Raw genomic sequence first — 6,000 nt, 5'->3', positions numbered from 1 at the left:
CACCATTCTTGTGCAAGACAGCAAGGTTTTAAAATAGCTCGACTATCTTTCAGTGTCACATTTAACCCTAAATTGACCATCGGTAATTGCACTTAAATGATGCATTTAAGTGCCTGTGTAAAATAAGACTTTATGATGAGTTCGTGAGCTGTGTTCAGTGTTCAAATGTGGTTTGTGTTTCGTGTCTTTGACCTACTTGGAAAACTTTTATGAGGTGGTTTGTTTAATTCAATTCTCTGAATGTGTCTGCTGCACCTCTGATCTCTCTCTCTCTCTCCCCCTCTCTCTCTCTCTCTCCCTCTCTCTCCCTCTCTCTCTCTCTCTCCTCCGGAGCTTATCTCGGTGCGCATCGTCAGCATCAGTTTGAAGTCAAATCTGACAGCCTGCTGCCTTGCCCGGTCCTTTTTCCCTTTTCCCGTCTCTTTCCCTCTCCGGTGGTCATCCCGTCTCGTTTGAGAGGTACGGACCCGGATTAGCGGGGTAATCGTGTGTGATTATTGATGTACTTTTTGGGGTAGGTGGGTGGGTGGGTTTGGGGAGAGAGAGAGGAGGGGAGGGGGGTGAAGGTTGACCTCGATTGCCGCCCGGGATGAAAGCGTCTTCTCTCGGCTCCCGTGTCTTCTCCATCAATGTGCTCTTCTCCTTATCCCCGTTTTGTCCTCCTTTCCTCTTTGCAGTTGTGTCGGGACTGTGGGAGCGCGTTTGGCTTCAACTTGGGGTGAAGAAAGACAAGAGGAAACTCCTCGGGATTCTCCATACAACGAGCTCTCATCCGGATATTCTGGTGAGCACACTTTTGGCGAAATAGTTGCTTCCATTATCACCGGTGTGGTCTTTCAACAAAAAGCCCCCATCACATTTTAAAGTGCTCATTGTGCTGTTTTCAGACGGCTTTGTGTCTATAACCCGGGTACTTCTGTCTTCTTAAAACACTGTAAGCAGAATTTCACGATTGTTGTCTCGCGCTTGAAGATACAAAAAAAAAAAAAAAAAAAAAAGCAGCGCGTGCACGGCGCTCCTGGCTCGTTCGCTTCTCCTCTTTTCAAATTTCTTTGTGTGTGTGTGCGCGCGTGTGCGTGTGTGTGTACGTGTGTGTGTGTGTGTGTGTGTGTTCACCCCGTGGCAGCGAAGTTGTCGCTCATTATGCATGGGAATTAAGCGTGTCCATTTGTGACTATTACCAGTCAGCATTCCTCTCACGCAGAGGTGAGGAAGAGCGTAAAACACAGCCGGCCGGGGTGAGGAAGGGGAAGAGGGGTGGTGGTGGTGGTGGTGTGTTGAGGGGGGGAGAGAGGGAGATTAGGTGAGAGTGAGAAGAAAGAAACATTTTAAGGGATCCCTCAGGGAAGCGTTGCTTTCTTTCCCTTTTATGAGAGGGATTTTATTGGTCTTTTATTTCCTACAATGATGACATTGTCTGATATTGTTGTAAAGCCTCTATTTAATATGCTTTCATTGTCTGAGCTATTACTCCCCGTTATATATAGAGAGTGACACCCTACAGTGCTGCTGGCTGTGCTCTAGGCAGAAATCTATGGGGCCATTTGCTTCTTTTATTGTCCTGTTTATCAATTAAGCCTGTCTATAATGGAGATCTCACACTTCCTCCAACATAAAACATTACTCTCCCACACACCATCCGCTAGCATCTCACCTCCCACATAGCCAAACTTGCTGGCCACAGCCGATTATCTGGTTATGTGCCACCATTTGCACTAATAGAGAGCCCCTACTTAATGTAATGACAACTCGATCCGTCAGCCCGGGCACGAGCGAGGGCCGCTTAAAGGCTCATAAGAGGTGTCATAAGGGCAGATTGAGGAGCCGTAAAGACACAGAGGACATGACAAAGTGCCCGTGGAGGTTGTTGGAGTAGTTTGCTGATGTGTTTTATTGTCCATGTTCAGTGTGGGGCTGTCACTGTGAAGCCAGGAGTGCATGTGTGTGTGTGTGTGTGTGTGTACCTCAGTGAAAGTGTGTGTCCCAGCTTTGCTCAGTCATGTGTACGTAAGGAAAGAATAAGTGAGCAAAAAGAAAAGAGGGACAGAGAGAGGGACAGAGGGAGAGAGATTATGCTAACTCAAAGTACTGGAGGAAGAGAAAAACCCATGTAAGCAGTTTTTCTTTAGCATATATATTTATATATTTAGCTGTCAGAGCCTTCAGTGATACACAGTTGGTTCTTCTGGATTTGACATGCTTGTCACCAACGTAGGATTTATATAAAAGAGGCCCACAGCTTATTTTTAGCTTAGCTACACAAGAAACAAGAGGAGACTAAGAGGAATGACCAAACTAAACCACTGACCAAAGAACAGGTAAATAAGAGCGAGAACAGCAGGGTGAGTCGTATGACCAGAACATATCACTGTTCTGCCATCATTCATATAGTCCAAGTGAGACAAAACAAAATCTGGTAAAGTATGAAGAATATAACAGCTGGAGTGTCAGTTTCATCTCTGAACGTCTTTATCAGACTTTTTTTTATTGTTGTATTCTTTTTACTTTTTTATTGGGCAGCTTCCAAAATGAATGATGAACTTCCTGAGCGCCGCTGTGACGAGTCATGAAGTGGACAAACTGCCAGAGAAATCTGATTGGATGCTTGTTTTTAATTTCTTTTTTTTTTTACAGATGAAATATTGATTTTTGGCACAAGATCACATGATGGTGGGCGACGATATATTTGCTCTATCTGTACTTTGTCACACCTCAACAATTAGTTAGCTTATGATTCAGGTAACCTGCCTGAGTGTTTCCAGGCGCTCGTCTGGTTTCCATTTGACCAGATGTCTGTTTCTGGCTACAATTCTTGCAAAAAGTCAAACAGTAACAATACCTGCTTTGATACCACAGTATCTAAAAGTCTGAGACTCAATATTGGTGCGGAATAATTGACTGAATTTTGAAATATTTTCACCGACATCTCTGGGCTGCTTTGTGAGCTGAGGCCTGAACTGTAGCTATTGGAAGCAATACTTGACATCGACTCATTTTGAAAAGTTACCTTGACCAATCGTTGGTCCTTCAACTTGATGAAATATTGCCGGAGTTGAAATCCTCGGGTTAGTTTGACAGTACAAGTATTCATTGACCGTGGTTTCATTGTGACAGATGACGACAGACAAAGCCCTGCACAATTTCAAAAAACGCTCAGATACGTTGGCAACATTTCAGTAGATTGTGTCGTTTTGAAATACTGGATCATTTGAAAGAGCACGGTGGGGAAAAAACGAAGAATCAATGCGTCCACATTTGTGACGACCGTCGTTCCAACGGGCTTGTTGTACCTCTCCTGGCATTTTTAATGTATCCCATCACATCTACTGTCCGTATTTCTACTTTTGACCTTTGCAGATCAATCTTCTTTGTGAGGCCGTATAGAGCTAAGTACTGCAGTTTAATGTCTGCCCTCTGTTGCATTGTTTTGCTATGTTTTCTATTTAAAAAAAAACTCACAGGAAGAGTTAAAACGAACAGATCAGTGGAGACTGAGCTGCTGCTCCATTTAGACCACCGCAGAGGAAATAGTCTGGACAAGCCCCTGCTAACAAACCACAAAACAGCTGGGCAGCAATTTAGAGTGCGTCGACTTTTATCTCAGCTGATTGCTTTTTTATAGGACAAAAAAAAAACAAGATACACTACTGTTGGCCTGGCTGTGGATATTAAATAATCAAAAGCTGTTTTATTAATTTCTTGGCTCAGTTATAAAAAAATCAAAGGAGATGTATTTCTGTGACAGAGTGCCTGATACGTCATCGCTCCTCAATTTCCCTCCCTTTTCTTATCTGCTCTTATCTGCACGTCTCTGATTCATGCTAAACACTACAGAGGGGATGTTCACTCTTATTGTAAACGCAGCAAATCGAATCAGGCCACAAAGCAGGAGTTTACCCTGGCTTGCCCCTGTCAGGTGAAAATGAGCTGATGGCGGTCTGACACGGTGTCACAGATCGCCATCAGGACAACGATGACGAGCGTGCTCCAGCTCCTCTTAACGCCGATGATCTGATTATCAGTGAGGCTGCTAACGAAGGAGGCAGGTCGGTGCATTACATCATACTCAGTGTGGTGTTACAGCGCTGCAGTCAGGAGTAGTGCTCTAATTCTGACACCAAAATAAGATCAAAAAAGACTTGATTTCCCAGAATGCTCTTCACTGTTTGAGCTGTGTGAGTGGAGGCAAACTCTGGGTTAAAGGTTTTTTTTGGGTTTTTTTTTTTTTACAAGAGGCAGACAAGTTGAGTGTCGTTTGACAGCATGAAAGAATGGATCTTCTTGTGTTTGGTGTGAAGATGGTGGGCTGGCAGCTTCAGCGCAGTCTTAAGAACATGACAGTCCGTGCAAAATGGTAGCGGCGTACAAAGCCAATGCTGTTTTTTTTTTTTTTTTTCTAGTGACAGATTGCGTGCGTGTGTGCGCGTGTTTTTTTTTCTTTTCTTCTTCTTCTTCTTTCTTTTCCGGTTGTTGTTTGTTCTCTCGGACACACAGTTGCAAAATCACACATAACAAGCACATACGCACACCGATGTACTTACGCACATTATCTCATTTTTAACTTGACAAACAAAGCACTCGACGCTTTCTTCAAAATACCCAGAAACACATTGATGCAAGCCGGCGGTCACACTTGCCTACACGCTGAGGTAAAAAACCTTATTGTGTCTCAGCCGTACACTCGCCCGTTCTGTCATACAGCACCCGGCCTTGGACGTTAAAAATATCTGAGTGCAAGCACACACACACACACACACACACAGTTGTAGCAGGGACAGCCCTGGTGCGCTGGCACACAACCAAAGAGTTTGTGATAACGAGGTTGAAGTTAGTTAGGATTTTTAGCTGCGCCTCAACCTCCTAACACCCTTTCTAAATCTGATTCATCCCAAAATGAGATGTTTTTCCAAGAGAAGGAGATAAAAACACACTCTCTCTCTCTCTCTCTCTCGTTCGCTCCCTTCTTCCACTGCCAAATACAGTTGAGCTCACCCCTCCTCTTTCTATTACTCTCATACTCTCACACACTATCTGTTTCACACCCCGTTCCTCCCTCCCGTTCTCTCACATCTCTCTCTTCTCTCCTCCCCTGACACCTCGATGTGTTTCTCTTTAATTGAGATGCATTTCAATGTGGTGCAAATTAGCTTTCTACAGCTCCAGTCTAAACTTGCAACCTGTGTGTGTGTGTGTGTGTGTGTGTGTGTGTGTGTGTGTGTGTGTTCCCATGCATGCATGTGTGCACGTGTAATCTATATGTGTGCAAAAAGAATTCCCATAGTTGAAAGCGCTACCTTCCTTCCTGCTTGTTTCCCTCCGACGCGTCTTCTGATGACTCTCTCTCTCTCTCTCTCTCTCTCTCTCTCTCTCTCTCTCTCTCTCTCTTTCCCACAAACTTACATTTTTAGTACAGCATTAATTACATTCACTCGGTTTGGACCGCTTCACTTTGTAGGTCTTTGCTGGAGGAATTTATGAGCCTCCGATTCTCTTGGGGTTTGAATTCTAATCTGTACCTCTGAGGGACGACGTGCGTGGCAGCTCATTAGGTAGTGTGCCGGAAATCAGTGGGGTCAGCGGGGGGTTTATAAAGACCGGTTTCAGTTATGCAATGTTTGTCCCCTTTGGTTGATCTGATCAGGAGATGTTTATCTGGGGGGAAAGGTTGGCGGGTGATATCCTGTGCACCTCTCAGAGCGAGGGCACGAGTGTTGGTCAGCGATGTGAAATTAAAACTGCTTATTCTTTTGATCAGATAAAAGCTGATACCCCGGTCTCTGATTGAATCACATGATTTTTATCAATGATGTCATCGCACTGCTTTACTTTGTGAGCGAGAGAGGAGCTCCACTCTGCACGATCAACTTCAAAATAATCCCAAACCAAACACACATTCACAACTTTTAGGATGTACAGATTTTAAGGTTATGTAGATTTAAAAAAAATGTCATGACTGAAAGGCCTCCACGCTCTGCTCAGCAGGATCATTTTAGAAAAAAA

The 6,000-nt window shown here is 44.2% G+C and overlaps 1 protein-coding gene across 1 annotated transcript in view; it reads left to right on the top strand.

Moving 5' to 3' along the window:
* The first annotated feature begins 298 nt into the window (after window positions 1-298).
* The window catches only part of ptprdb (protein tyrosine phosphatase receptor type Db), a 171,875-nt gene continuing 166,173 nt past the window's right edge, over window positions 299-6,000 (top strand). Inside the window, 2 exon segments of the mRNA XM_079336999.1 lie at window positions 299-480; window positions 678-784. The gene's annotated coding sequence lies outside the window, so the exon portion shown is untranslated.

Source organism: Symphodus melops (assembly GCF_947650265.1).
Source record: "Symphodus melops genome assembly, chromosome: 2".
NCBI lineage: Eukaryota > Metazoa > Chordata > Actinopteri > Labriformes > Labridae > Symphodus > Symphodus melops.
Note: the sequence above shows the minus strand (reverse complement) of the source record. Positions and strands in the feature narration are given on the sequence as shown.